This window comes from Chiloscyllium punctatum, chromosome 32 (genome assembly GCF_047496795.1).
Source record: "Chiloscyllium punctatum isolate Juve2018m chromosome 32, sChiPun1.3, whole genome shotgun sequence".
Lineage (NCBI taxonomy): Eukaryota > Metazoa > Chordata > Chondrichthyes > Orectolobiformes > Hemiscylliidae > Chiloscyllium > Chiloscyllium punctatum.
Window position 1 is genome coordinate 50,660,065 of NC_092770.1, and position 18,241 is coordinate 50,678,305.

The window sequence follows — 18,241 nt, forward strand, 5'->3', positions numbered from 1 at the left end:
GAGATGCTGCCAGACTACTGGGTTTTTCCAGCAATTTCTGATTTGTTTCTGATTTCCAGTATTTTTTAGTTTCTTTGCATGAAATACAGTTAGAGACAGAATCTAATCATTTCAGTGAAAAATCTCACTTCCAAAACTACATAAATGAAAGCCATCATTATTTACTGGTTATAATGACTAGGTTTCAAAATATGCTGGCTATCACAGCACACAATTCAGCAAGCCTGATGAAAAATCACTGATCTGAACTGTTCACTCAGTTTCTCTCAAATGTAGCTGCTGCCTTACTGGCTGAATTTTTTTTGAAGGAGGCTGGATGTTTATCACCAGAAGGGTTGTGACAGGTTTGACTTATAAGCTGTATCGATGGAGGGAACACAACACTATCATTCTTGCATGATACCTACAACAGTGGTAAAAAGAAGAAGAAAATGAAGCCAACATCTCATTTGTCCAGTGTAAGTGTTCAGGTTCTTCAAAGGTGACGAGAGAATGACATTTTGGAGAATGTCACATTAATGAATTGAGAAATGAAAGTTCCAGATGAACAGGGCTCTTCATTAACTGCAGCAGACAGACAGCAGTTTCTGTCTAAAATGAAGGACTTTACTCAAACAGCTCCAAAAACCTTCACTGGAAATTGACATCAACACAAGCTGTCTGAAACCATCTGGGCTGCAAGTCATTCAGCCCAGATGATACACTGGCACCAATTTGTAAACAGTATTCACTCAAAGGTGAGACGATACAGAAATGAGAAGCAGACAAAGAGAAGATAAAGCACTTAATTTAAAAACAGAGTGAAAACAGCCACAAATTACTGCAAGAATAAATGTTGCTGCATGGGGAAATGGGATTCTCAGACTCATGGTGGCTGCCTTCATCCTCTGCAGCCACTGTTCCACCTCACAGGCGAGTATTGGGGTCTCAAAGTGCCTTGCACCTTGGTGGATCAGGAAGTATCATGTGCAGCAGTCAGCAGCTTTCTCCTCCCGTCAGTGGTGTCAATGCCTCCATACTACAGGGAGACTGTCAGCTTATATCTTTTTGTTGACCACACTTTGAGCTTTGCCAATGGAGAGCTGCCGTAGAGAACCTGCCATGAAAGGCAGTTTTCAGGCATCTGGATGAAGTGCCTATCCATTGGAGTTAGTCCTTCAAGAGCAAATCTTTGATACTCATACTTGTAGTTTCATAGAGGATGCTCCCATTGTGGCTCTGCCATTTATTCTGCAGGATTCATCATATCTTGACCAGATGGGCTAATGGGTTGAGAAGTGGCAGATGGGGTTTGGTTTAGACAAATGCGAGGTGCTGCATTTTGGGAAAGCAAATCTTAGCAGGACTTATACACTTAATGGTAAGGTCCTAGGGAGTGTTGCCGAACAGAGACCTTGGATTGCAGGTTCATAGCTCCTTCAAAATGGAGTCACAGATAGATAGGATAGTGAAGAAAATGTTTGGTATGTTTTCCTTTATTGGTTAGAGTATTGAGTACAGGAGTTGGGAGGTCATATTGCAGCTGTATAGGACATTGATTAGGCCACTGTTGGAATACTGCATGCAATTCTGGTCTCCTTCCTATGGGAAAGATGTTGTGAAACTTGAAAGGGTTCAGAAAAGATTTACAAGGTTGTTGCCAGGGTTGGAGGACTTGAGCTACAGGGAGAGGTTGAATAGGCTAGGGATGTTTTCCCTGGAGCAGCGGAGGCTGAGGGGTGACCTTATAGAGGCTTATAAAATTATGAGGGGCATCGATAGGATAAATAGACAAAGTCTTTTCCCTGGGGTGGGCGAAGTCCAGAATTGGACGGCATTGGTTTAGGGTGAGAGGGGAAAGATATAAAAGAGACGTAAGGGGCACTTTTTCATGCATAAGGTGATGTGTGTCTGGAAAGACCTGCCAGAGGAAGTGGTGGAGGCTGGTATAATTGTACCATTTAAAAGGCATCTGGATGGGTATATGAATAGGATGGGTTTGGAGGGATATAGGCCGGGTACTGGCTGGTGGGACAAAATTGGGTTGGGATATCTGGTCAGCATGGGCAAGTTTTACCGAAGGGTCTGTTTCCGTGCTGTACATCTCTATGACTCTATATGCATCACTAGGGTATGCTCTGAAGGATCCTAATGTGATGTTGGTAGAGCCCAAAATTCGCTGCAGTAGAGGTGGGTGGTCAATACAGCAGCTTTATAGACGTGGACCTGTGATCTCCAGAGATTCTAGTTGCTAAAGTCACATTGCTACAGCTTGAAGGTGACAATTTGGCATACTTGGCCCAATGCTGAATCTCATCGTCAATCGTGGTGCCTTGGGAGAGGTGGCTGCTGAGATATGGAAAGTGCTGCACAAACTCCAGAGCCATTTTGAACTGTGTTTAACCAACAAGAGATGTGGAAAGTCCCAAAAGGTAAGTCTTATCCAATACAAATTTCTTCCCTTCTACAGCATAGAATAGCTTCCTTCTCTTTATAATAAATATTTCACACCTTCATTTAGTTTAGCCATTGCCTCTGTTTCCACAACAAAATCTCCCTTAGTATCCATAATTGACCCAGATTTCTTTTAACTGCCCTTTTACAATTTGCCTGTTTATAAAATGCTTTCAAATTCCCTTTGATATTCACTCCTCTCATTTTCTCATACTCTATTTGAGTTTGATGTTAGGACCCTTACATAGGTCATACACTTACTTTTGACTTCTACATCTTCGTACATGCTGGGAACTCTCACATTGGATTGTCATCCATTAAACCTTGAGGCACTGAGTCTACTTGTTGTGTAATTATTCTTTGTCTAGCAGTTTGTGTTTACAACTACCTTGGCCATATCTGTCTGAACTCATGAAAATGAGCCCTCCTCCAGTTAATAATTTTTAGGCTCAATTGTTCCTTTGTCCTTTTCTGCAAATACTTCAAATCTGTTGACATCATGAACATTGTTTCCAAATCCCCGACCAACTTAAACATGCTCCTCTTGCTCCACATCATTACCCAGAAGCAGATTCAGCACTGACTCCTCCCTTATTACGCTCCAAGTACACTGATCAAGAAAGCTGCTTTACTGCTTTGAATTTATCCATCTCTTTTTACCTTGGTTTCACCATTGCTATCTCATTTCATATTCGAGTAATTGAAGTCCCTCATTATCACTCTTCTACACTTGCATCTTTAATTAGTTTTTCTGCAGAGTTGTTTCAGTGTGTCCTTCCCACGTTTTGGTGACCTACAATATACATACATCAAGTAGTGCAGTAGCTTTCTCTTTGACTCCTCCTTGTGAAAGAAAAAAATTGAATCAATATTCTTTTTTATAGGTTAAAATGCTAATTATCAAATCTCTTCTGCTTCAGTGATTCAATCAAACCAAACAGTGCTGAGGTACCGTAGCACAACAGTGAGTAATAATAAAGCTGCAATTTTGCACATTCGTTATGAACCATTCAAAAACTAGGGATATATGGATTTTTCAAACTTAAAAGAAAATGATTTTTTTTATATAATGCTTGCACATTAACTTCTATAAGCAAAGGTGCCAGTATGGTTTTACCAGGCAAAAAGGTTTCTCACCTCAGGAACCCATAAAATGCTCGGAAGCACAGCTTTGTTGTCAGGCTTTGTATAATGAAATTAATTACAGAGATTTACACTGACTCAGAAATTTAAATGGAGACTAAACCATTAATTATGTACCTTTACACAATGCACAAAAGTACGATATGTATTTATATCACAGACATCACATAAAGACACATATTTGACCATTTTCCCTTCACTGGGAAGACAGAAACGATAAGGTCGACTAAATGTTAAACTAACAGAGATGATAAGTGAACATCAAAGGGGGCAGACAATATCAGAGGACTAACAAAGGCTAACAGCACCCAAAAATGAAATTTTAAAAAAGCCAGTTTTAATACAAGGAGCAGGGTCAACTGGATATGTGGTAGGTTTCATAGAGGAGATTAATTTATTAAGGAATGTGTTCAATGGGTAATGGGGAGATGGGTGACAAACTATAGATCATATGGGAAGTTAAGGTAAAATTGGAAGAGAGACTTGGAAGATAAAGGGTGGGAAGAAGGAGAAGATAACAAAGAAGCTGGGACAACCACATCTTGTGTTTAGGAGCAAAACCATCAGTGATCCCCTTATATTTAATATGAAGTATCAATCGAGCTTGCAAGGCATGCTGTAGTGAAAGGGAATTTCTCCTTGCTGTGCAGGTAAGACATACCATTTTTCCAAATATTAAAAAAAAACTTGCGGCTAATTTCAGGCTATTGTTTCTTGCCGCTTCCTTTTCTGATATCAGGTGTAGGCACTTCACTTAGATCAGACTTTGCACAAAAGAACGTGCATTGAATTCTATCTATTGTCATATGCCAAACTGGTTTACCACATGGGGTTATAGCCATAAGTTACAATGGCTCTTGGTCACTATTGGACAATTTCACATTTTCCCATAACATACTCCATTTGCAAGATCTCTGCCCAGTCACTTAGTTTGCGTACATCCCTTTGTAACCTTTCAATATCCTCTTCACAAATTATTTTCTTGCTTATCGCTGTATCATCAACAAATTTAGCAACCATACCTTTGATTCTTTTGTTCCTTCATTATGCCAATTATAAAAGGTTGAGGCCACAGCACTGATTCCTGTGACACACTTCTCACTGTATGTTGCCAACCAGAAAATGACCCATTAATTCCCAATCTGGTTCTTACTAACTCCCCATTCCATTACACATTCCAATATATTACCCCCTACAATCATAGAGGTCTACAGCACAAAAAACACCCCTTGAGCTCGTATTTTCCACAATAAACTTTGACATGGCATTTTATCAAATGCCTTTTGGCATATTTTTCACCACCTGCCCTTCACCCTACAGAGGAAAGGGCAGACTAGCTGGTAAGAAAATCTAGATAAATGGTCTTCAAAGGGTCACTTGAAGCCTTAGCACATTACCAGTTTTCATTTATTGTTGTTCTAATATCTTCCTTATGACAAACATTAAGCTAACTTGCCTGAAGTTTTCTGATTTCCGTCTCCCTCCCTTTTTGAATAAAGGTGTGATATTTTTCTATCTTCCAGTGAAATGAGCCTTCCCTGAATGTGGGAAAGTTTGGAAAATTAACACTAAAGTGTCAACTGTCCCATGAGTTACTTCTTTTAAGGCCCTAAGGTGAAGTCTATTTGTATACAGGCACTTGTCAGCTCACAGCTCCAACAATTTACTCATTACCACTTCTCCGGTTATAGTAATTTTCTTGTGTTCCTTCCCTCTCTTCCATTTCCTGATTTACAGCTATTTCTGGGATGTTATTTGTTATATTATAGTGAAGACTGATGCCAACTATCTATTAAACTCATCTGCTACCTCCTTATTTTCCATTATTAATTTCTCAAGCTCACTTTCTAAAGGACCAATACTCAGATTTAACTCTTTTTTAAAATGTCTATAGACCCTCTTATTATCTATTATTAGATTTCTAGTTAGCTTTCTCTTGTTCTGTAATTTTTTCCCCTCCTTATTAATCCTTTAGTCATGATTTGCTGCTGTTATACTCTTTACGACCTTTCTAACTTTTCTCACCCTTTTCTACAATTATAAGCCTTTTCTTTAGGTTTGATATTGTCTTTAATTTTTTTTGAAAATGAAATCCTCCTCTTCATAAGGTTTTTTTTACTTATCCCCGCATCCTGACAATGACTTTGTTTACCACAACTTTTGACAAAATCCTCTTCCTTGATTAAAAAAGCATTGCAAAGTACATATTTAGTACTTCCACCAATAGATCTCTGAAGCGGTCTCTAACCAGTTCTACTACTCTTCATTTTGCAGTTCCTCCACCTAGAAAGGACGTCTTGGTTCCATTTTATATTAGCTGAAAATCTACCCATATTCCTCTTTTTTACTTTTTTCCATTTTTATGTACAGCCTGACTTTCCTATTAATCAAACTGATATTTATCATTTGCAATACCCTTTTCAATTTCATCCTCATTGATACCAAAGCTCTAGCTTTTTTTGTCCTTTTCTGCAATTCAAGAATTCATTACTGGTATAGTAACGGAACAATCTGCTTTTCACAAGTTGTTAATTGATCTATTACATTTCTGCTTTCCAGTCTTTAACTCTAAATTACCCAAACCAGATTTCTCCTCCAGTTACTAACATTCCTTCACCTATTAATCTTGTTCTAAATATTCATCTTTTCTAGAAGTAATCAAAACCTCATGATGCCACAGTCACTATTGCCAGGATGCTCATCAATGATGGCACTTGGTTCATTTTATCTTTCTGGACTAGATTCAGTAACATTTCTTCCCTTATTGGGCAGAAAACACAAGTGGATTCTCTTGAACACACTTCAGGAATTCCACTCCATTTGGTTACATAACAGTAGTAATAACCACGCCCACTTAGAATGAGGCAAAGTGTCTGCTTGTTAATATTCGATAGATCTTGTATCTCTGAGTACTTCTTTGCAAATCTATCTCTCAATCCCTTCACTATGTGGTACAGGTAATTACAACTCAGCTAACATAATAGCTCTTTGTCATTTTTCTTTAAATTACATTGTTTTAGTTACAAAAATATTGGCAATAATCTAAGAGTCTGAACCCTTGCCAATTATCGTGGGAAGGCAGAACCTCAAAAGGTTCGACCAGTGATAGAATGTGAGGGCAGGGCAATTTGAGACCAGAAGACAAACAAAGAAATCTAACTCACCAGATTTGGTAACTGCAGTGGCAGAGTCATGGAGGCTGCCTGCTTCTTTTCCTAGGTGCCATTCTTAAATGGATCCTCAGTTAATGTTGAGGTGAAGACAAGGAGGCAGTAGATGCCTTTATGTTCCTTAAGTCTCATATCTGCTGGGTTAGAAAGTTTGCACCTGTTTCTCACTCCTAGGGGAAGCTCCAGAAATCCCACAGGAACTAAAAAGGGGTGGAGATCTGACATCATTATTCGATGACCTTGTTTTTTTCTACTTTCTACCCAGACATTCCCAGGCCATTTCTAGGAACAATATATCCCAAAACAGTCAGTGCTATAGCATGATGTAACTCAATTTTCAGAACGAGTGAAGACTTTGGGCAATATTTTCAATAGCTTTCTCACATTTGGAAGAAAAACAAAGCAAGTGGTGCTGGGCCAACTTAGATTCCACCATCTCTGCTAGCTATCTGTTTAAAGTTTAAAATTAATGATAACTATTATTTTTAAAAACAATTATGTAAAGCATAATACAGAAGTTTTCCTGTTTGACGCTCCACTTCTGTCAGTCACCAGTTCCTGGGGAGAATCCTTCCACCAGGTGTGAAATTCAGTAGAAACCTGCACTAAATTGCAAATCACTCTCAAAGAGGTCACGGAACCATTAGTCTGAGATATAGCGTGGAAAGAAAATCATAAAGCAGTAAAGGATGATTAAAGGTCAAGGCACATTGTTGCTGGAGCAATGCAGAGGGTGTTTTGCCTCTAAATCCAATTATTAAAAAGCTGATACTGCTAAAGGTAAGGGAGGGGGAAGGGCTGGGGGCTGGGGGAGGACAACTGATTTCATAACCTTGTGCCTCCATCTGTCTCCCTCATTATATAGAAACAACTCCTTTTGAAATACTGAATGCTGCTACTCTGAAAATCTGATCCATTATGCTTATCAAGTTGTGCTTGATGGAAGAAGCAATTCCTTGGATAATGCAATGCACACAGTAAATTATATACCAGAAGGCAGGATAATCGCCATCCAGTAAGACATTCATTGTAAATGCTGAACAGCCCACAGCAGATTTTTCAAAGATTAGGAACAGCAAATGACTGATAACCACAAAACTATCTACCGAAGCCAGTCAACTTGTGATAAAACAATCCAATTACATCTTGGTGCATCTATTTGTAAGAGCAAATAGCTGCTGAATTCATTCCATTAAGCATTCACAACCAAAGCCTGCACTAAATGTCATTTATCAGCACTAAGTCTGGCATAAATAGTTATTAAAACACGTCACATGGCTCCGTGGGTCACAATGCAAATCCCTATGGCTCCTGTCTGTTTCACTTCTCCAGTGCCAGCAATGAATTCTCAAATCCCAGAATGCAGAGACTGTTTTGTTGCTGACTCTCCATTATTATTAAAGTGCAGATATGAGGGTGCTTATGTGAGATACAGTTTGAATAATTTCTTTACTGCTTTTCAATGGCCATTGTCTGGTCAATATTCTCCTTGATGAAGGAGGGAAGCAGCGTAGTTAGTGATGGAATAAAACCATTGCACTATATGTTGCAGGGAAATTTTAAAAAATCGACAGCCTAAGAATTTCTCTGACTCAATTCTCAGTTTGTGCTGAGCTTACTGATTTCCCGCAGTCAGCACAAAGGACAACAATCACCTCAGAGCTTCTTTACATCTTTTAACTGTTCACCACACTGAGCCTGTTCAACTAAGCAGAGGAAGAGCTCTCTCATTTGTTTTCAACAATCATAAAGACAATTAAAAGGGTGTGTTGATCCAAAAGGAACCTATGTCTTGCCACATAGCACTGCAAGCTCACAAAGCCTTTAATCATACATTCTTAAATCCCAGGGGCTAAGGTCGCCGCACTGTTATCAGACAGATCTCTGTGTGAACAGATTGCTGATGAGATGAAATGAATGACCCTGGTGTTGAAAAGTGAATTATTTTGCACACTACAAAATACGGCTCTCATTGATGTTTTCTTTTCTCTTGTATGTTGCCTTACTGTCCTTTTATACAAGTATTAATCATTATCATTGATTCCAGCAAGATATAAAATGATCAATTGCTGGTAAGCACAGAAAAGTCCTGCCATTCATGTGTCTGTCCTTTGTGAATATTCTTATCCATTCTTATCCAGTAGTTACTCTACACCTTTTCATCAATTGTGAATCTAACCTTCTCTGATCTGCGGTTTCAAAGAAAAAAATGCTTACTTCCTGAAGTAAAGGTGAACATTGCAAATTCACTATTATGTTTGCAGTTTGCAAAAAACACTGACTCTGATGTTCACGCTCCCCTGAGAATGATGGAACGTTACAAGTAGAAGACATATTTATGCAAGTATAGCATCTCACAATAAGGCCAGCAGCTATGATGGCGGTGTGGTTTTCTATAATGTTCAAAATTGCAACTATGAACTTGAAACATCATTTCTCCAAAGAAATTTTGTAATGTTATGAAATGGTTAGTGTTTTCAATATTAAAGGAATGATTCACAGCATTTAAATATCCAGCTGTAATATTCTAAACATTTTCTCCAAAACACGCTTAATTATGTCAAGAAGCATGCAGTGAAAAAAGCCTTACTACATTTTCACTCTTTCATATTCAGGTGCTATCTTCCTTTTCAGGGAGTCAATCCTATCCATATAATTCCCTGGAGCAAAGTGATAGGGTCATATCTGCAAACTGAATTCAGGTAATCTGCAAAGCGGTCACCCAATCTCTCTCATGGAAAACAGATTGCATTGAGAGCAGTGAATGCAGTATACTAAATTGAAAGAAATCTTCATGTATCACTGTCTCATCAGGATAGCTTTATGAGGCCTTGGGTGGTTAGGAAGGAAACGGTAAGAGGTCAGATGTTGCATCTCCTGTGCTTGCATGGAAAAGTGTCAGAGCAATAGGAAAATTGTTAGGAGTGATCGAGGAGTTAACCTTGAGCAGGCGGGGGCAACAGTTCTTTTGGAGTTCTGAAAGAGAAGAGGAATATGTCTTTTGGTGGTGAGATCATGCCAGAGATGGTGGAAAATGATTATTGACTACAGAGTGGGCAGTGGGTAGGAGATGAGATAAAGGAATGCTTTCATCTTTCTGCAAGAGAGAGTAGTGGTGAGACAAGAATTGCAGGAGATGTAGTGCACACAGTCAAGAGTTCTGTAACTTACAGTTTGGAGGGGAAAGTAAAACATTTTAGAAAAGAAAAACATTTTAGAAACGCTGATATTGATAGTTATATCTTCAGAACTGATACTTAAGAAGGGGATACTTGGAAAGTGTGACAGAATCCTCACAAGAAACAGAATGTGTTTGAATACAATGTATAACTTAGGCTACCATGGGATTCAGTGGGATGAGTATGAATAGTTGTTGATAATTTGGACTTTATGAGATAGCTATGTTTCAACTTGTGACAGAAAATTCCACAAGAATCTGAGCTCAGAGACATGTCAATATGATCTGATTACTGTGTGAAAAGGGATAATGCAATTTGAGAGGCAAAGAGACATATTGGATACTGAAGGGAAAGGTTGTTTTGTGTTATCAACCAATCAGTTTGCTACTTGTTTGAAAGGAAGGGAACAGTACAGACAGGGTTCTTGGACATTTAAAGAATAGGAAGTTGCTGGGATTGGCTTTGCCAATGAAAAATAGATCCAGAAATCTCAGGTTAAGTAAGAGCTGGGAGTCACTTTTGAACAGTTTCTATAATATTACATTTCTGCCAAAATGGCCATGACAACAACACAGATTGAAAGACAGATGTGGCACAAGTAGATCCCATGAGGGTTCCCATAATGCTTTGTTTTAATTCACTTATTGGATGTGGGAATTGCCAGTATTTACTGCCCACCCCTAATTGCCCTTGAGAAGGTGATGCTGAGCTGCCTTCATTTTGGCATAACAACTGACATTTCAACATCAACTTGTATTATCCCATCTAAAAACATCAGGTCATGATTTGTCCTTCTAACAATCACATCAGTGCTGGTTAGTGGGTTATTTCATGCAAGTAATTCTCTAGTTTCCTTCTAATTATCGTTACCACTATTGTGCCTAATACTGGTGTATTGGTTAAATGTCAGTAGCTGCCTCAGATGTGCTTATGTGTTTTTGGAAATAACAATCTTGTTGGTTTGCTTCCACACATGTTCACTGAATACCGCCTAATGAAATTAGTACTTGATAAATTCCAGCCCTGATGCTGCTTTGATATCACATCCATTCCTGGGAATTGACTTATCTTCCTATGTTCTCTTTGCTAGCGATGTCAAAGTTATTAGGTTTATTTGTAGAATCTTGGTGACTGAAATGCTACTGTTCCTTCCTAGTGAGCAATTATTTAGTGTGTTAAATATTTTGAGTTCTTTCTTCATTGCAACCCAGAGAAATCTTATGATCAAAAAAATCTTGAGATTTAACAATTATTCTTTGATAGCTCTCTAAGTATTGTTTGCTTTATTGGACTTCCAACTTTGTTTATTTTCTCCCTGGACCACCTATCACAATATTTGAAGATTTTTGAATATATCCTGCTCATTTCCCCAATCTTTCTCCTTACAAATTTTGTAAGACTTGTTTTTCCTAATTAATTGTTTTTGTTTTGATCTTTCAATCCTATGGGAAGAGGGCATCAAAGATTTTGCCCAGGAATGAAAGGCCATCTAGAAGCCCTTCTGACTCAGCCTAATGCTGAATTCAGAAGCTTTAGGCTTCAATTCTTTAAAGTTCTTTGATAAGTCATGAAACAGTATTTAACAATATTCCAATGTCAGCAATTTTGAACAGCTGACATTCCAAAATTTCCAAATTAAAGGCCAAGAATAAGACAGTTTCCCATTTCATTTCATTCATCAAATATTGCATTTTATTTCTATCGATGAAAAAGTAACTTTTTGTGCATCGACAATGCAAGAATTGAACTTACTTTAAACGTACTCCCACAAGTAAGCAATGAAACTATTGAAGACAAACTGGACCTCCATGAAGTACAGGCAAGACTGTATTTCATTCCTTCTTGAATGTTAATACAATGTAAAACAAGAACTTAATTTAAAACAAGAACGACCAGAAGTCCGAGCCAAGAATCAATTGAAAGAAGTCATGAATATCCATGAGTTAGATGTAAGATTTTGGCAACAACAATAATTGACTTTTAAAATTTTGTTATTGCAATGAAGTTTGATGTAGAGGTGCAAAAATAATCTTATCATAATTTAAGAAGTTTAAAAATTATAGAATGAGTCAATCACATACTAAAACTCATTAATGGGGCACTAATGATCATTGGTAAGCATTTGGCAAATAGTTTTCCAATGTCTTCACAGAGATACTACCAGGTGACATCAAATCCATGAAATGCATCACTGCGTCACTTCCCCAAATGCCAAAAACATTACATGGTCTTTCTCCCTTTCCTGAAAGAACATTTGCTGAGCTATTTTTGAAAGAATAATACCAATTTAAATACGTAATTACTGAATACGTATAATCGTGAAATAAACAGCTTCAATTATGACAGAAGCAGTTTGCAGTTTTTTCTCCCACCCTCTCTCTCATGTTAGACAGACATTAACTTTTTTTTAAAAAACCATAAAACACAATCAGCAACAGTTTACGCACAAAGACTTTGATATTATTTGAAATCACAGGTAGGCCTGGCATTTTTGTGAGAATTCTGTCAAAAAACTGTGGCACAGCATGAGTGCATTAACTATAAGAAAATTAAATACTGCTCTTATTGCTCTGGTTTCATGAAGCTGCTACTATTGCAAAGGAATCTTTAAGAGGCGATTTCAATTTTATAAACCTTTGAGCCATTTATTGTGTTGTGGAGATGATGGACACCAAATAATTTTATTTTTATTTCAATAGAAATTTGTGCATTAATACTGGCACAAAAAAAAAACACCTTTAAGGATAGAAACAACATTTCGAATTTTTCAATAGTTTCTCAACCTTGTTATATTGACAGTTCTCATTTCCCTGCCAGTCAGCAATATGAAGCTGTACAACAAAAGTTATGAAGAGGTTTTCAGAACAGTTATTAGGCTCCACAGCAGTATGAAAAATGTAGTCATCGTAGCTTTGTGTGTGGGTGAAATTATGTGAGTGGCTGAATGCAGAATGGAAAATTACTACATGCCTCATTTGTACAGAGCTACTATTTAGCAGTCAGTATGCAGAACAGTAAACAAACTTAATTCACATCAACTAATTCCAATTTGCAATCCTTCTGAAACTTTTATTTTCACCACAGGAATTAGCTTTTTGAGGAAGAAGGACTTGATGCTTCTTATGAACTAAACTTGATATTTACCTGGCATGGTATTATCACAAGCAAACTAGAACCCCTACACCAAAATTAAAATTAACAACACACATAAACCTGGCAGAATAGAATCCAGAGTTAAGCTACCATTCTGCACTCATTTTAAAAATGTTATACACGAAACAAGTAAAGCAAATAATTAAATAAAACCAATCTATTCATTAATACCACATCACTCACAAAAAACAGATCATCTGGACTCATAAACCCAAATCACCTGTCTGTAGGCCAATCCAATTGTTCAGTCCCATTAACATACTGTTGATAGCCTTGCAACTTTATTTCCCTCAAGTGCCCATGCAATTTCCTTTTGAAACCATTGATTGTCTCCACTTTCACCAAACCAAATTCACCCAGTTTGAAATCATTACAACTCACTGGGAAAGAAACTTCTTCCTCACATTCTCTGTTGAAACTCTTGCTCAAATTCTTAAATCTACAATCAGCTAATGGAAGCAGCTTTTCTTTGTCTGCCTTGTGAAAACCTGTAATAACCTTGTTCACCTCTATTAAATCCCCATTCAATCTCTTTTGCTCCAATATCTGACTGACTACACTCCACTGCACAGACAACATGAGTGAAGGCAACACATGTACCTTTATACCAAAACGTGTCATTTTGAAATATCATGTGATTGTTGTCGAAGTGGAGACCTGTTTGGTCTGGAATTAATGTTCTGATACAATATCCTGCACTTTCCTTTTATACAGTGGGAACACATTTCTGATAATATGTTCAAGAATATATATAATTGTCTCTATACATTGTCAATCACATCTGGTCCTTATATAGTTGTCATGAATGGCGGTGTAGCTTCCCTCTGTGGTATGCTGCCTGTCCTTGCAAGTGGATGTGTATCTTTAGACTGAATACATTGTTATTGTCTGACATGACAATCTCAATATCCGAGTATCCATGTCATCCTGTGCAGTGAGTGCTTGATAAGATACATTTCAGATATGTTGTCTATTTCTCCATAGCACCTGACCATTACTCATTACCATGCCGTATGACCTAGGCTAGACATAATCCATACCACCACATGAAAGATAATGTTTTGTAAGGGTTCAGAAAAGACTTACAATGATGTAGTCAGGGTTGGAGGGTTTGAGCTATCGGGAGAGGTTGAATAGGCTGGGGCTGTTTTCCCCGGAGTATCAGAGGTTGCGGGGTGACCTTATAGAGGTTTATAAAAACATGAGGGACATGGGTAGGGTAAATAGGCAAAGTATTTTTCCTGGGTTGGGGGAGTCTAGAACTAGAGGGCATAGGTTTAGGGTGAGAAGGGAAAGCTTTAAAAGGGACCTAAGGGGCAACCTTTTCAAGCAGGGGGTGGTGCGTGTATGGAATGAGCTGCCAGAGGAAGTGGTGGAGGCTGGTACCAATACAACATTTAAAAGGCATCTCGATGGGTATATGAATAGAAAGGGTTTAGAGGGATATGGCCAACTGCTGGCAAATGGGACTAGATTAATTTAGGATATCTGTTCGGCATGGATGAGTTGGACCAAAGGGTCTGTTTCCATGCTATACATCTCTATGACTCTATGTTGGAATAACTAAGTGCCTGCTTGCTCACTGATCATGTTCTTGTTCCATTTCCTCCCTTCTTTCTAACAATGCATCATGCACATATGATTTGATGGTGTGTGTATGTATATATAGGGTGGGGGCAAAGTGATATAGATTTCTCTTCCAAATGCAATGAGGGTGAACCATTGCCTAGAGGAGTAGTAAATTGATTTATCTCAACGAGCTGAAAATTTTGGCATTTTGTTTTACATTTAATGATTGTGGATTTTACAGTACAAATAGTATTCTGTGAGACTGTTTGACTGAGGATGGAGAGCTAATATGTCAAACAACCATTTCTCACACACGTCTTAGACATGACTGTGGAGAGTTGTCAGACAATTTGCTGGGTTACACCAAACAGACAGAATATTATAATCAATGATCAGGGTGATTGAATTGATGTGTCACATGAATTGATTTTTGTAGATGCTTTGTAGATTTTTGCAGCTTTTGTAGTTTTTTTGATCGATGTCCTCATTAATGCTAGGTCAATTTATTGACATATGCACCGCTCTCTTGGTTTGTTTGGGCCCATATGACTTAGATGCTATGGTTTAGCATGTCTTGTTTGCCTTTGGAAATTACATTTTTGAAGAGCCCCAGCTTATCTCTGAATGACCAGAATGAACATACCAACTCAGAGATCTTATGGATGCAATTAGACCATGCATTGATGTTGATCTTTCTGAGTGGTTGAGCGACCTGATGTAGCTTGCTGTATCTGCTCTGCTCGGCTATGAGCAAAATAAGTGAGATGGTGTTGCAACTGACAGATTTGTCATCTCATGGATCATAAATATATGTAAATCTGGGCATGCAAATAAACAGATAACAGCTGGTCCATTTATTTCAACAATGCAAAATGTTTCAAGTGTCCCCACTAAGGATCAATATGGCATTTAAGATGGATAATGCCGATACATGGATGTCACAGGTATTGGACGGAGTTTGTTTATTGTGTGTAAACTGCATCATGCTATGCAAGCTTCCTGAGGGAATTTGGGAGAAAATGCATAAAGGGATGACATTAGCACTTGCAACACTGTCAATCTTGCCATAATGTATATATTGTCCATTCTTTTTGGATATGTTCTTGGATAGAGGTGCAAGTTTCAGCTTTGCTGATTGTATCCATGGGGTTAGCCATGTTCACCACATTTGACTGGGGTTTGTAAGCTGTAATGCAATAGTTACCTCTTGGAATTTGTTGAGTTGCTTATGTGCCATGGACAAAACTTTGGAAACTCTGTTGGCATTATCCCTTGATTGGCTTTTCTGCATATGTGAAGTGTTTGTTGTAGTTTTGGCTGCTCTGGATGGTTGGACTTCTATTTTAGCCCAATGTCCTCTTGTAAACCATAGCTTGCACATGTCAGAAAATGCTAGACGCTGTCTGGATAGCTGAGACAAACCACACTTCATGCAAGATTTAGATGTCCCAACAAGGTTAATTAAAAAGGATTTCATTTCTTGTAAATACCTTGCTCCCAGATCAAATTAATTTATGTTTTTAAATAAGCTAACGTAACCAGGCTTTCTTGAATAAAAGAAATAATAATAATGACATATCATACGTATGCATAGATGAGAAATGAGTCAAAGAAAAAGATATATGGATCTGTCTCTGAGTTGTACTGTGAAGAATAGATGGTGGAATAAGCAGTCATTATGTTGGGTGAGACTGGTAATATTGAGATTGGTAGTTGAGGAGTTGATTCCAAGGTTATCTGCCCAGTTTCTACCTGGCTTCCAGTATATTATTCCTGAAGAAGGGCTCATGGCCGAAACGTCGATTCTCCTGCTCCTTGGATGCTGCCTGACCTGCTGCGCTTTTCCAGCAACACATTTTCAGTTCTAGCACATTAAACAAGTTAGTATCTTTTCTTCTTACCTGCAGTGCAGGGAAATCCAATGGCTGGCCTTAAGCCGTGACCTTCATGGCATATTAGTCTATCAGTCCACTAACACACACAAGCCAGGACTTTTAATTGGTTTATAACCCCTTTTGTGTATGTTCCTGAGATGGTAAGACGCAAACTTATCTTTTGATCATGTCCATAATCTGAAATAAAACCCATAGAAGATGCTTTCCTGCTGAGAGGAGGTAACTAAATTTCCTTACACCTTTGTTGTTTGAAGTCTCACTCTTTGAAGCTATCTTGACACTCTTATACAACATGTTGTTCACATAGGAGATCGTTCAGTAGTCAATATATTCCATTCCTGAAAGTTACATTATCAGACAGGCTTTGTTTGCAGTCCTTTTCTAGGAAAAGACATCTTGACCAAAAATTTGGGGTATTGATGCATCGACATGATACTGTAGCTGCTTTAATTGTTCAAGTCAAGCACTTATAGTTGCTTCTGGCCTGCTACAATTGGTTCAAACTTGTGTACTTCTCAAATATGTTTCAATAACATATTCCTTAGATTTGCCCAGATGTAAGTGAGGACTGCAGATATTGGAAATCAGAGTCGAGAGTGTGGTGCTGGAAAAGCACAGCAGGTCAGACAGCATCCAAGGAGCAGGAGAATTGACATTTCAGGCAAAAACCCTTTGCCTTTCAGAAAGGTTTGATAGATGCATAAGCAAAGAACAGATCAATAAGCCTTTTAGGAGGGATAAATGAGAGGGGGTGGGGCTGGGGGGAAGGTAGTTACGAGTGCAATAGGTGAATGGAGGTTGGGGTAAAGGTGATAGGTCGGAGGGGAAGGTGGAGTGGATAGGTGGGAAGGAAGGTGGACAGATGGGACAGGTCATGAGGGCAGTGCTGAGCTGGAAGGATAGAAATGGGGTAAGGTGGGGGGGAGGGGAAATTAGGAAACTGGTGAATTCCACATTGATGTTATGGGGTTGGAGAGTCCCAAGGCGGAAGATGAGGCGTTCTTCCTCCAGGCATTTGGTGGTAAGGGAGTGGTGATGGAGGAGGCCCAGGACCTGCAGGTCCTCAGCAGAGTGAGAGGGGGAGTTGAAATGTTTGGCCACTGGGCGGTGGAGTTGATGTGACGTATCAGGAGGTTGGTGGGGTGGAAGGCAAGGACCAGGGGGGTTCTGTTCTCATCCCCGGTCCTCACCTTCCACCCCACCAACCTCCGTATACGTCACATCATCCTCCGCCATTTCTGTTACCTACAAATGGATCCCACCACCAGAGATATATTTCCCTCCCCATCCCTATCCACTTTCCGTAAAGACTATTCCTTCCATGCCCCCTAACAACTCACACTCTCCTCCCAGCACCTTCCCCTGCCACCACATGAATTGCAAAACCTGCGCCCACACCTCCCCCCTCACCTCCATCCAAGACCTCAAAGGAGCCTTCCACATCCATCAAAGTTTCACCTGCACTTCCACACATGTTATTTACTGTATCTGTTGCTCCCAATGTGGTCTTCTCTACATTGGGGAGACAGGATGCCTACTCGCAGAGCGCTTTAGAGAACATCTCCGGGTCGGCCGCACCAACCAACCCCACCAGTGGCTGAATACTTCAACTGCCCCTCCCACTCTACTGAGGACATGAGGGCCTGGGCCTCCTCCATCATCACCAGATGCCTGAAGGAAGAACACCTCACCTTCCACC

The 18,241-nt window shown here is 39.0% G+C and overlaps 1 protein-coding gene across 4 annotated transcripts in view; it reads right to left on the minus strand.

The window, feature by feature from the left end:
* The window catches only part of LOC140458161 (protein bicaudal D homolog 1-like), a 276,533-nt gene that overhangs the window by 194,696 nt on the left and 63,596 nt on the right, over window positions 1–18,241 (minus strand). The window lies entirely within an intron of this gene.